This window comes from Hakea prostrata, chromosome 8, assembly GCF_041222555.1.
Source record: "Hakea prostrata isolate BN-2017 chromosome 8, UWA_Hpros_2, whole genome shotgun sequence".
Lineage (NCBI taxonomy): Eukaryota > Viridiplantae > Streptophyta > Magnoliopsida > Proteales > Proteaceae > Hakea > Hakea prostrata.
In genome coordinates this window covers 51361967-51377038 of record NC_142607.1, presented here as the reverse complement: position 1 = coordinate 51377038, position 15072 = coordinate 51361967, and the positions used below count along the sequence as shown (strand labels likewise).

Sequence of the window (15072 nt, the reverse complement as noted above, 5' to 3'; positions counted from 1 at the left end):
GGGAGCCTCCATATCAATCAGAGCTTGTATTTTGGCAGGATTAGCCTCAATTCCCCTCTGTGATACCATGAAGCCCAAAAATTTGTCCGAGGAGACTCCAAAGGCACATTTTTTTGGGTTTAGCTTCATTTGATATTTCCGCAGTACTGAGAATACCTCAGTCAAATCTGCAATATGATTTGCTTTTGTAAAGCTTTTCACTAGCATGTCGTCAACATAAGCTTCAACATTCTTTCCTATCGGCTCTTTGAAAATCTTGTTGACGGCCCTCGATATGTTGCTCCTGCATTCTTCAGGCCAAAAGGCATGACCTTGTAATAATAGCTTTCACGATTAGTCATGAAAGCCGTATACTTCTCATCCTCCTTATTCATAAGGATCTGATTATACCTTGAGTAGGCATCCATGAAACTTAAAGTTTCATATCCTGCAGTCGCATCTATCAAGAGGTCAATCCGAGGCAACGGATAGCAATCTTTTGGGCAAGCCTTGTTAAGATCTGTGTAGTCTGTACACATCCTCCACTTCCCATTCGCCTTTTTTACCATTACCACGTTGGCCAACCAAGTTGGGCATTCAATTGGTTCTATGAAACCAGAATTCTTGAGTTTTTCAACTTCGCTTCGAACGGCTTCATATTTTTCAATGGAGAAATTTCTTCTTTTTCGTATCCTTTGGTTTCGCCTTAGGATCTATCCGAGTTTGTGCTCTGCAATGGCCCGATCGATTCCTGGCATGTCCTCAGTCAGACCATGCAAATACATCTTTATTCTGTTGAAGAAATAACTTCAACTCATCTTTAAATTCTTCCAGCTGTTCAGACCCGATATAAGTAATCTTTTTCTCATCCTCGGTACACGGCTGGATTTGTTCGACTTCTCCATTGGTTCGGGTCTTTGCATCTCTGTCTCTTCCCGATCATCTCGAACTTCTATAGGTAGGGCAGTTACCTTCCTCGGGCCCTCCTTGTCTTTTAAATAGGCAACGTAACACTGCCGAGAGATCTTCTGGTCAGAGGAGACTTGACCAATTCCCATATCAATCGGGAATTTTATCTTCAGGTGCTTTGTCGAAACAATAGCGCCTATCTTGGATAAAGATGGTCGCCCGAGGATCATATTATAAGCTGGCAGTTCCCGAACCACCAAAAAATTGATTCGGACGGTTGTTTCCTTAGGAAAACTTCCAATAGATAAATCCAACTGGACCGATCCTTCCGCCACTGCAGATGACCCTGCAAAACCATATAGATGTGTGGATGAAGGTTTCATCAAGTCCTGATCCACCTTCAATTTTTGATACACTTCGTAAGAAATTAGGTCATGCTTGAGACCCCTGTATCAATCAAAACTCTATGCACTTCCCGACGTGCAATCTCTACCTTGATGACTATAGCATCATCATGAGGTAAACAAACATCTCTTTCGTCCTCCTCGCTAAAGGTGATAGAATCTTCACCATTCAGCTTCTTCCGCTTCTGCGTCTCTCCGGTTCCAACAAATTTGGATTTTGTTTTCAGACTCCGGAGTGATTCGGGCTCTGGTCCCCCGAAGATGGTAAGGATTGGTGACCGAGTAGCTTCAATCACCTCCTTGCCCTTCTTAGACTTCGGGGCCTCCCTTGATCGTTCCGAACTAACCGAACGATCCCTTTTAGGAGCAGCCGCACGTGGCTCACGTGGCTCCTCCCTTCTTCTGCTAACAAAATTGGACAGATGTCCCTGAGATATTAATCTCTCAATATCTGCTTTCAGATGACGACAATCATTAGTATAATGACCATAGTCCTTGTGGAATCGGCAATACTTTTCTCGATCCTGCTGCTCTCCGGGTTTCAAAAGAATTTTAGGCGGCCACTTTAAAATATTTTTTCTTTTGAGGATATTTAAAATATCAGCCCGAGGAACATTCAATGGAGTGTACTCACTTTTACCGGGGGACCTTTGGCGCCAAGCCTGAGATTTTCCAACCCGATCACGGACATTTTTCTTTGGCTTCTGCTTCGCTCGGGGAGCCTTATGTTCCTTATTGGAGACTTTATTATCTCCTTGGCGCGCATCTAGAATCTCCATGACTTCAGCACTGCTTACGGCATCTCTGTACCAACTCAGCATAAGTCGCAGGCATATCCTGTAGTAATAACTCCAGGAGTTTCCGATTAGTGAGTCCCGTAAATAGAGCAGTTTTGGCTACTTGCTCATCCAAATTTTCTATCTCCATCGTCACTTTGTTGAATCTTTTCAGAAACTCTCTGATTGATTCGTTCTTTCCTTGTTTGACAGTAAACAAGGTTTCTTCCGTTTTCTTAACCTGTATTCCACTCTGGAATAGCCCTATGAATTGGCGCGCCAATTCGTCAAAGTTTACGATCCTTCCAAAGGGGAGGTTCGAAAACCACTTTTGTCTTGCTCAGTGAGAGATGAACCAAAAACCTGCATAAAATTTCATCGAAATTACTGAAGCTGCCATGGTCTGTTGGTAATAGCCGATGTGAGCTGTTGGATCTCGGAGCCATCGAATGTTGAAAAGGTAGGCAAAACGGAAGTTACGGGGAAACTGATATCCCGCAATTGGCTCAGCAAAGGGGGTCTTCCGAATGACTGAGTAAATATCCTCAGTTATTCTTCCCTAGCCAACTGCTCTAATTTCTCATTGATGTTGGCCAATTCCTGACCAATGCGGGTCGGGTGATCTTCGACAATATGATCACGACCTCGATTAACACGATCATCCCGTGCTACTCGATCATCACGAACAGCCCGTCCTTCCCGAGCATTCCGCTCGTCGCGAGCTCTTTCGATCATCACGAACGGTTCTTCGACGGTGGGTGAGTGAGTTCTTACCCCTGTATCCAACCTTGTATTTGAATCAGTTGTACTCTCTTGCGGTCTGTCGAACCGATCGTCTCGCCTAGGTTGATCATCAATCCTCCTAAGTCCTCGGTGTCCTTCACGAAAATTCTGACCGATATTCCTGTCTTCAGCCAATCTCTGGTCATGTGGCAATGCACGTCTCCCTGAATCGCGCTGATCAGGTTCTTGTGGTAGAACCACTCGTCTGGTGAGCATGCGGAGTGCTTGGCTCACCTCCAAGAGTTGAATCTTTACCTGATCCAATTGATCTTGGAGTGTATCAGGAGGAGGATTACGTCCTCCCTGGCCACCATCTACCTCGATAGGATTTTGGCTTTCCTGGGGAATATCTGGATTATTCGCTCCAGGGATCTGAACACCAGAATTGCGTTGTGCAGCGGCTGCTGATCTAGTCACCATGGCTTTTCAAGTTGTTTCCCACAGACGGCGCCAATTGATGCGTCCAAAATCTGCTCAGCCCTTAGATTTCCTCGTGATGACCTGCAAAATGAAAGCGTCAGATGTGGCTCGACCGCTGGGGTCGGGAGTCCACCTCCGAAGGCTAAGTCAGTTGATGAACTTAATCACAAACGGCTCTGCTAGAAGCACAGAGCTAAGGAATGAAGAACTGGGAAAGGTGATCTAGATAGCAGATCACTGATAGTTTAGGTCTATCAGTATGTATCTGAACCTGAGTCTCAGATAGTATTCTTTTCGATCCCTTCACCTTGTATGGTAGTGAGGTTTATATAGAGTGTACCTTCGAATCTCCTTGTTGGATGCAATTGAGCTTTCTTCGGGTAGTCGTTGGATCTTAACAGTTAGATCCGTTGAGCAATAGACTTCTACTAGTTTGGACTAGTAGAGGACTCCTGAGATAACCTTTAGGTTATGTGATGATTATCCCTTCGATAATGATTATCCGCAGCCGTCAATTCGAGTCTGCCATCATTAGGGTGATTACCCTAATCCATAAGTAGGATTAGGGCACGCTTGCAACCGAATAAGCTTTCTTCTTCAGCAAGCCATCTTCTAGATCCGGTTCGCTCGGGAGCGAGTCGGTTCTCTCCATCTCGACCGGGGTCGAGGGTCGGACCAGGTATGAACCCGGTCTGATCATAATCTCTCCGTATCACGGATAAGTAATGCGCAATTTTGATTCCCATACAAAATTAGCGGATGAAGCACCACGAAAGGCTGATTCAACCATGCAAATTTACAGATATCAAGTGGATCCAAATGCAACAGAATTGAAGAAACACAACTCTTTGGTATTAATTTTTTTTTACCCAAAAAAATTAATAATAGTGATCAAGGTTAGAATAACAGTATCCCCATTCTTAGTATAGAGATGTTAGAAATCTACACACTATGAATCCCAAGTCAAAAAGATGTCCTTTCGTCTTTCACCAAAAATATAAATAAATAATTAAATAAAAAAAAAAAAAAAAAAAAAAAGAAAAACTTCTACATATCTTTTCCCATACTCGTTTTTTTATTTACTTTCTCCATATCCAAAGTTGGTTCCCCAAAAAAATTGAACTATTATCTTTCCATCTCCCCTGATATTTAAAAATGACCATTAGCCTTTATTTTTCCTCCTTAATGATTATTTTGATTTTTTTTCTTCCTTTTTTCATGTTTTTATTTTTTAATTTTTTCATCTTCTATAAGGATCCATCAAGGAAAAGGCCAAAAAATAAATTAAAAATAAAAACTTTATTGTAAGAGAGGAGGAAAAACAAAATTTTTAAATAATAAATAAAAAAACACCTTTGAAATTTTTGATAAACTTACTCTTTATTTACTTTTGTCAATTACAAGAGAGATGCAGATTTTTTTTTCCTAGTTAAATTGATACCTGCAATTAATAGTATACATACCTCAAGGGAATCATGTAATTTAAATATTATCTTGAATGGTTTTTCTTCATTCCCTACTTTTTATTGATTTCTTTTTCTCTTAAAAATGATGAACCGGCCACAATCCTTGGTATTGACTAATATCGCATATATTCATTCCCTCAAAGATTGGACCTTCTTCCATCCACTTTATGACTAACACTGAAATCCTTGCCTTGGCTACGTACCCCCTGCAAAGTGAAACCCCATTCCCATTCACATTTAAACCTAAAAGCATTACCCTCTTCACTGTGTCTATTTTGCGGCTACCTAAACTTGAAGTGATTCATGGTTCCATTGGATAAAACTTTAAAAGTTTTCATTCCGATCGAATCTCAGGCTCTCTATCTTTGATTTAAAAAGTGGCTGAAAGTATAAATAAGTAAAAGTAAAAACAGGTATTCATTATATAATAGATGCTTGTTCCATTACATAAGCGGCTAAACCAGCGGTGTCACCAAAGAGTTGGTTGGCACAGTCGGTAATCATGACCAATACCCTTTAGTGAAGAGTTTAGGGTCGGCTCTCTCTAGTAATATAAAGAATCATACTATGCCAAAACCATTTAAAAAATGACATAGCACGGTTTTTTAAAATGATATTAGGTGTGCTATGATAGGAAATAGTTATTGGTTCAAAACCGTCGTATATACTGAAAGCATATCTTATATAAAATTTAGGGGTATATATACAAAAATTTTCATTCAACAAAAAACCAAAATGATATACAGTGTGTTTATCCGTAGGTTAAGTATCTAAATAGGTGATTATGCCTTTGTATTATTTACACTAATTAGTAGTAAAACTGTTTTTGTAACATTTAATACCCTATAATACGGTACACATATCATTTAGAGACATGGTTTTCATGCCATACTGAATCTTCTACTACTTGTAACTTGATACCTTATGCTAAACATCTAATTACCTCTTTTATATTTTGTCTATTTTTTTTCTAGTATAATAGTACATTTAGTAAGGTTATTTTTTATATCGAGTGCATTGAGATAAGTTGGGTCATTTACCCTCAATTGTGCTCCCCTCACATTTCTCAATCATATACTTAAGAATGGGGCAATGCCTCTAGTTCGCGTTATTAGTACTTAAAGATAAGCCCTTTCTAAATGTGACATAGAGAGGGATTTTTATTTGCGACAGCGGGAGCAGCCTGCTGCCGATTATCAAGATCTTAACACGTGTATTAATATCAATCCAACGGTTTAGAATTAAAGGGTAGGGATTTAATTGTAAATATGACATTTTCTTTTTATATTCAAGGTTTTAGAAGTTTGTAAATTTACGAAATAAAACCCTCAAACTACCCAACTCCTCGCCCTTGCTGGAGATTAGCATGTCTCCGGCGACTGAAATCAATACTCCGTTGGCAAATTGCGCTGGCCCTAACGATGGATCGGATAGGAAGGTAAGAGAGTATCAAACCTGTTAGGTCTGAACCCAAGCAGATCCAATCATATTGAACAGAACAAGCTTGGCTATCGTTTTCTTCCATTAATGCCTACCGGAAGAGAATCAGAACTCAGAATCTAGAACAAGGAATGTTGATAAAAATCAAATAAACCCAGAATAGACGAAGAAAACAAAACTGAAAAAGGAAATGGATAGTGTTTCAGTTGATTGAACTAATCCATTACAGTAGCCATCATTTCGTTGGTTTAAGGGTTGGATTAAGGACTGAAATAAGAGAAAGAGGGGTTGGTTTATGAGGTCAGGGGTTAACAACTACTGCTGTGTTGTCGTAAGGTCGGCCATGGACGTTGAGTTACCGTTGAGAAAGCAAGCTCAGCTACTCCTCGATTTTTATTTGCAGAAGCGGGAGCTGCCTCCTGCTGTTTTTCGGCACCGTTGCCGGATGATTTCAGTCACCAGAGACACGTTACGTCAGCAAGGACGAAATGAGAACGGAGTTGGGTAGTCTAAGGGTTTTATTTCGTAAATTTACAAACTTCTAAAACCTTGAATGTAAAAATAAAATGTTATATTTACAATTAAATCCCTATACTTTAAATCTAAACTGTTGGATTGACATTAATACACGTGTCAAGATCTTGATAATCGGCAGCAGGCTGCTCCCGCTGCCGCAAATAAAAATCCCATAGAGAGACTGTAAAAGAAACACAATTCTCTAGCAGTGTGAGTAAAGGGTTCAAATTCACTGGAACTCCATATGAATATTTGAGATAGTCAAACATATTGAATAAAAAATCTATTCATACCTTGAACCTCTAATCAAACATCAAACAAGTAATCACTTGTCCAACACACAAATCACAAGTCTCATCAGAACTTATCCTAAAAGATTTCTAACCTTTTGGATGATAGATTAGGATGCACGACAAGAATGTATTGCCATGAGAGATACTCTTGAAAGACTCAGATTCTTTTGCTATCCACTCGTGGTGTCTCCATCTCCACCGCCCCAATCTATTCTAAGCTGCTAAAGTAACCTAAAACCCAGAAACTTAAACTCCTAAACATGAAGCAACAAATTAAAATCAAGTGCTGTTACTATATATAAATATAGGCACTTGGTTCAATAAACCTCCGCCATCAAAATCAAAATGCTCTACATTCTCTTCATCTGCTTTCTAAGCTTTGTTTCTTCTCTTACGAGTGCAACCTTTAACCTCACTCTTCTTCATGAACAGCCAGACCCTGAAGTAATTGCTCAAGAGGTTCAATGGAAGGTTGAGGAGTCTCTTTCAAGAAGGCAACTTACGGGTATCTATGAGAAGGATCAGACAGTTGTGTGCCCAACCGGAAACCCCATTGACGACTGCTGGCGGTGCGACACCAACTGGGAATCAAACCGGCAGCATTTAGCTGATTGTGGCCTTGGTTTTGGCCGCGATGCAATGGGCGGCAAGGCCGGTGCAACCTACATTGTCACTGACTCTTCTGATGCCTCAAAACCAGGGACGCTTCGTTATGGTGTTTCCTTGAATCAGCCTCTGTGGATCATCTTCTCTGGCGATATGACGATAAGACTTGAAGATAAGCTTTTGATGACTAGCTTCAAGACCATCGATGGCCGTGGTGCCAATGTTCATATAGTTGGTGGTGGGTGCCTCATCGTTGAGCAAGTTAGCAATGTGATCATCCACAATATCCACATCCATGACTGTGTACCGGCAAAATCTGACGGTGATGGAATCACCATTAAAGGATCAAATAGGATTTGGGTCGACCATTGCAGTCTCTCTAGGTGCAGTGATGGGCTCATCGATGTCACTCACGGCTCTACCGGTATTACAATTTCGAACAACTATTTCTCACACCATGACAAGGTAATCTGAATTTTTTTAATGGTAGATAGAAATTTTCCTTCGAAGTCAGTTACCAGAAAAAGAAAAGACAAACTACAAATATACCCCTTACTATGAGGGATAATTACTGATGTCCCTTTTACTTATAGCTGAATTATTAATCGAACCCATCTTTAGAAAATTACGGTTGACCCTTTACTTTTATTAACCCTTTACTTTTAATAGTGTAAGACTTAAGAGGTTTTTAAAGGTTGAATTTGTGATGTTTATTTTATCCTTTAACGAACTATTGATGCCCCTTTGTACTATAAGTTAGTTAGTATCTTTTCTTTTGTACTTTTTTAAATTAGTATCCCAACTTTAGATTTTGCCTCAACTTACTGACTCTTTTGAGTATTTTCTATCTTTAGTTAGTTAATTGATGATGTGGCATCTTTATATTATTCAATAACCCTAAAATATGTTAATACTTGTTTACCCTTTATCTCATCGTATGAAGATTTGACCCTTTGAAACCAAAATGACTAGAATACAAGGGTAAATTTGGTTATCCATATGATTTTTCTATTTGAATGTAATATCGTTTTTGGCTTCTTAATTCTAGTAAAATATAAATGGGAAGGTGGTGGCTGAACGGCCGTGTAAATTGCTTGGCTGAACGATTCTAGAAATCCTACCATTAAATTTGGTGGAATTAAATCTGAGTCGTCCATCATAAACGGTTCAGATTTAAATCAATACATTTAATGGTAGGATTTATTTACACAGCCATTCAGCTACATTTATGCCAACATAAAATGGACATTGCATACCCAACCATAATAGTTTGAATACACTGTTAAAAGCAAGGGGCAATAGTAATTTCATAAAGAGTATGGTTCAATTAGTAATTAAACTATAGTACAAGGAGGTGTCAGTAATTGTCCCTTGATAATAACAAATTGCTTGATTATTTTAGAATTTTTGAAAAATACAAAAATGTAGTGGCATGAGCTAACTAACAAAGCTTAATGGGAGGGGCACCATTAATTTCTGGCAAAGTCTATGGTTTAATTAGTAATTTTCAAAAGTAAAAGAGATAATATGGTAATTAAGCTATTGTATAGGAGGCATCAATAATTATCCCAAAATATTATGTATACACATCTCAGGAGTGTAAGCAATAGTATACAAACTCAGGGGGGTATATGTAATTTGTTCTCCATAAAAAAACTAGTGGACAATCTTTTAGGGCCTACTTGGTTATATGAATCCAGGATTTGAATCTGAGAATTATACCCGTTTGGTTGTAAAAATCTCTAGATTCATGAAATCTAGAGATTCACCTTTTTACACTAAAAACGTGAATCTGTAGATTTATGGGTAAGAGGTGAAATCCAGAGATTTCAAAAAAGCTATACATTTGCACATCCACAAAAATCACGTCGATCAAATAGTTTTTTAGGATGAATCCACAGATTTCATTCCACAACCAAACGTCTAATTTTATAAATTATAACTCCATAGATTTGAAATCTATAGATTTGAAATCTCCAGACTCATGTAACCAAATAGGCCCTTAAGTCACTACCAACCTCTCGGTTGGCAAAATATGGACACTTTAAGGTATGAGGTCAAGGGTTCAAAACTATTTCCAAACAGTCGCTGTGAGTATCAAGTGTGTGTGCATGGCAGGATCCCTAACCAAAGAAACTTTTTTCCAAACAGGTGATGCTTTTGGGACACAGTGACGACTTCACTGAGGATTCAGGGATGCAAGTGACAGTGGCATTGAACCATTTTGGTGATGGATTAGAGCAGAGAATGCCAAGATGCAGGCATGGTTACTTTCATGTGGTCAATAACGATTACACTGAATGGGGGATGTATGCTGTTGGGGGAAGTGCAAATCCAACTATAAACAGTCAAGGTAACCGATACACAGCACCCACAAATTCGAATGCAAAAGAGGTGACGAAGAGATTGGACACTGGAGAAAGTGAATGGCTGAAGTGGGACTGGAGATCTGAAGGGGATATGATGGTTAATGGAGCCTTCTTTGTGTCTTCAGGAGATGGAGCTGCGGTTAAGTTTGCATTAGCATCTAGTACTGAACCCAAGTCTCCTATGATGATTGATCAGTTAACCATGAATGCTGGTGTAATATCAAGTCACACCACTTCAACTCCCATCGGTGGTGGTGTACCCGTGCCCGGAACCGGTATCAGTACGGGAACCAGCACCGGGCCGGGTACTGGAGCAGCAACAGGAGTGGATGGGGGACCATTTGTTGGTGGAGGAACGGTTTATACCAGCAATGCTGGATTATTGTCACCTTCCATTTTCTCTAAAACTTTCCTTATCTTTGTATTGTGTCATGTTTATGTTTGTATCGCATGATTCTTATGGATTTTTAAAGAGTTCCTCATGTATGGAAAATATTTACCGAACACTTAATCTAGTTTTTGGTTGTGGTAGTTGATATGGAGAAAATATGATCGAGCTTGGTTCATTCTTGGTTCGACCCTCGACTCCGGTCGGGACGAAGGGAATCAACTCGCTTCCGAGCGAGCCGGGTCCATGAGGTAGCTTGCTGAAGAAGAAAACTAAATCAGCCACAAGCACGCCCTAATCCGATACTTTTGGAATAGGTTAATCAACCTAATGACGGCTAGCAGAATTCGGCGGCTGTCACTCATCGCTATCATACGGATAACCACCAGATAACAATCGGGTTATCCTAGGAGTCATCTACTAGTCCAAACTAATAGAAGTCTATCACTCAACGGATCTATCTATTAAGATCCAACGACTATCCGAAGAAGGCTCAAATACATCCAACGAAGAAGATTCGAAGGTACACTCTATATAAGACATCACCTACCCACAAGGTAGAGACGGACGAAAACACTCAGATGCTTACTATTTGAATTGTATCATTGTTATTCATTCCTTAGCTCTGTGCTCTAGCAGAGCCCTTTGTGATTAAGTTCATCAACTGATTTAGCCTTCGGAGGTGGACTCCCGATCCCAGCGGTTGGGCCACATCTGATGCTTTGTTTTGCAGGTCATTCTCAGGAGATCTAAGGGCTGAGCAGATTTTGGATGCATCAATAGTTAATTTATTAATTGAAATCTATCATATTGGAAATCATTTTTTGTTTCATAATAGGAATTATAAATTAATTGTTACATTGTGATGTAAGTTCTTTTACTCAATTTTGAAGATCGATCTGCAATGACATATTTTGATTGACGACCAAAATGATCCATTCATGAGATCTGTGATGGAAGCAAAGGATTTGCATAGGCCAATAGATCATCCTATTTACCTTATTAAAATATATAAATATGTATTCTAAGATTGAATAGGTCATTATGAGATTTGAAATTTCCGACTTAGGGTCTTGGGTGAGAGTTTTATAATGTCGTTATGACGATTTGAGTTGAGAACTTAATTGCAATCTCTTTAATTCATATTAAAATTTCTTGCCCATTGAGATAACATATTGCGTTGGAGTGTGAACCACATTCAATCTCTTCGTTCCTTCCTTAAATTTGTTTCAAAATTTGTTCATGATTTCTTGATATTCATTCTAATGCTATTTTTTTTTCTTTTTTGGGTAAAAATTTAACATTATCAGTATTGAGATGGGAATGCGGCAAAAGGATCAGCCATCGAACAATCTCCTTGATCGACTATGTTAGGTTTCTCCATAGTCTAGATGGGACTTCCTTAATAAGAAATGGAATCCTAAGAGAACAACCGGGATCGGGAGTAAAAGAGAAAAATACGGCTTTCAATTTATTGAAAAACTTATTGGAAGAGGTGTTGGAGGATATCTCCTAAATTTGAAAGATTTCTTTGTGCTCTTGAATTTAAAATTCAAAATGGTTTCTATTAGTGATGGAAGATGTGTTGTCAAGTGCTCTTGAATTTAAAATTCAAAATGGTTTCTATTAGTGATGGAAGATGTGTTGTCAAGCTTATTAGGAAAGATTTGACTGCCTTTTATCTCACCAACCTTTAAGTACAAAATTACATCTCCATCAACTTTTAATTATCCATTCATTTCTTGACTAATATATTCTCACCAACTTTATTATTCCTTTTATTAATGTGAGATGTGTGCAACTGAGATACTTTACCATTTTCTTATTACCATCAAAGATTACTCCATGTTTGTTTCAATAAAAGTTGGTTTCCATTAGAGATCATTACCATTTTATCAAAGATTACCGTTTTGACTTATTACCATTAAAGTTTATTGCAATTAAAAGTTTATTGCCATCAAAGATTCTTGTCAATTGTGATTGTTCAATCAAGATTCTTGCTAATTGTGATTATTTAATCAGAGGTTATTTCTATTAAAGATTAAACAATCAAGTGCCATTGCCATGTAAAGATTATGACCGTGGTGGGCACTACCATATAAATAGAGGGGTTTGTTGCTAAGATAAATCACTGAATGTTCTCCACTCTTATTGACTTCAAAATGCTTCTATCTTTTCCATTTCTTTTCTCCTGTTTGATCAAGAGAGTGTCTCTGCTATTCCAGGAGTTCGTTTGATCTTGTGCTTGGATTCAAGGGGCTATTGGTGTTGAATCCTGGAGGTTATTCGGTTGAGACCTAGTAGCATCGAATCAAAGATCGAGGGGCCGAAATATTCATTAAGGACGGTGACTTTCACGCCTCAACAAATAAGACGAGTCTTCTGCACATGTATTATTAAAATATTAAATGGGTTACATCATTCACTTTATCTATTTGACGTTTTGCACTTGATTAAAATATTAAATAGGTTACAGACTGACATCATTATTCACTTTATGCATTTGGCGTTTTGTGTAAAAGAGGTTTAAATCTTTAAAATAGATATTTTAAGTTTCCAAGCATGAAAAGTGAAAGAACAACTTTTGATTTATGAGCTACCGCAGAGATGCAGTCATCAGTTTCTTCACTGTTTACAGGCAAAATTTTGAAGCAACGAGTGCAGAGATGAAGTTCACGATGGAGCTAGGCAAGAAGAGTTCGTTTGGTGACGGTGGACCAATTTAATCAGTGGAATAAAGCAACAAGATAAGAGAAGAAAATAGCCGGTGATTAGAAAGTAGCAGTTAGGGCTTTGGTGCGATCATACTTTAAGCCATCTTTTCTTCTTCTTCTTCTTCTTGATCAAAATACAGGGGTTTCTTCAGCTGCTTCAATCTTCTCGATTTTTTTAGGGCTTGGTGCGACTAGAGCCATTTTCTTGCACTTCTTCTTGATCAAAAAAATTGAAAACACAAAAAGGTTCTTCTATAATCTGTTAGGTAACAGAAATTAGGGGAGATGGAGATGATTCGAATGAAAGAAAGAGACATCTGGTGAAATTTCTAGCGAAATTTCAGCATTTTTGCCTAGATTTCGCCGGTTCTACGGAAAATGGCGAAAAAATCACCGATTTTCCGGCGATATTTGGTAAATGTTGTTTTTGCCGCTGATTTTGGTTTGCTACGTTTGGAACTGAGTGAATTTCGGTGAAATTTAGCCAAAACTTCCTTCCTTGCAGTGGAGGTGGTGTGGACGCTTTCCCATGTTGTCCCTAGGCGCTTTCCGCAATTACTGGATGTCATACCTAGGACATATCTAGATGTGTTTGGCTAGGAAACCCCATCATATCTCACCCTATCAGCGAGAGAATTGATGCCGAGTGATCTGTGGTAGCAATGGGGATTATGGAGGCTCAAGACCGGTATCCTATTTGTGAGAGGACATAATAACAGTGTGGGGCCATCCATTGGTAGGGTCACACATAATAAACCTGGGTTCACGCTCAAGATCAATAGACAACCCGTGAGAGGACATGAGATTTTGCCATTTATTATATGTGGATGATCAATAGGGTCAAAAGTCCATAGTCCTAGTTGGTTGGTGCCATAGGATACGATGACTCTATGGAGGGAGATATTGGAATGGACTGCCTAGGAACGGAAAGGAGGTAAAGATACCGGAACAGACTATCTAGGGCACCAAAGGAAAGTATCCGACTCCGAGATTGATATGACTCAATAGATGACTTGCATTGGGCTAGGAATAACCCTGACACGCGTCAATACTTGTACCAATGGTGGAGTGAGAGAGTGGAGACCAAAACCCCAACCATGGAATGTCTGAGATGGATGCCCTGACCCAGCTGCGGAGAACCCCAATAATGTGCTTAAGAGCGGTGAGGGAGAGTGACTTAAATTGCCTAGAGGAGTATGGTGTTCTATCTTAATGCGTGTCTACCACTAGAGACTAGCGTATATAGAGTTATAAGCATACTTGCATTACTGTCTGATATCATATTGCATCATGCTTATTCTGAACTATTTGTAGTTGTTATTTCTGATTGAACTACTCGTTGAGTTCTTTTGAGCTCACCCTTCGGGAACAATGCTTGTTAAATGACTATGCAGGTTTGGAAGAGATCCCGAGCTGCTATGTGGAGGACCCTTCCATATATGATGTAGCTACGGACATAGGGGGAGAAGTTTGTGACCAGTTGCAAGACCCAAACATTGGTATGGACTACTATGATGGCACCTATTCATAGTAGTAGACATCATCTTGTTCGTCGTTGGGAAGGTGAGCTAGATGCCGATCCTAAGTTGCAAGTGTATAAGCCCAAGGTGAAAAAGGTGATGGTCGAAGAAGAGGAAGAAGAGGAAGAACCAATGGAAGACTTAGATTGATTATTAGACTTCTTTATTCCTTTATTTTATCCGGTTGTAATACATTAGAGTTTGATCTACCTTTCCACTTTGACTATAGAGTTATTTCAGTTATACTCTATACTTGATTTATTTGTTGGTATCTTTTATTCCACACTATGATATTTGTTGTAATCTATCTTGAGATCCTTCTTTGTTTGTTTTCCTTAATAATAGTTATACAATGATTATTCCTTACTCTTGGATATATTATTGTGCTATGTGGGAGTATGATTGCCTTGAACTGATCTTCCGGGATGTGGATCACACCTCTGAGAATTGCAGTTAGGGTACCTGTCACATCCACCCTATAATCCCCCA

At 39.0% G+C, this 15072-nt stretch overlaps 1 pseudogene; it reads left to right on the top strand.

The window, feature by feature from the left end:
- Positions 1 to 7331: 7331 nt before the first annotated feature.
- On the top strand, positions 7332 to 10018 carry LOC149008481 (putative pectate lyase 12; annotated as a pseudogene).
- Positions 10019 to 15072: the final 5054 nt, after the last annotated feature.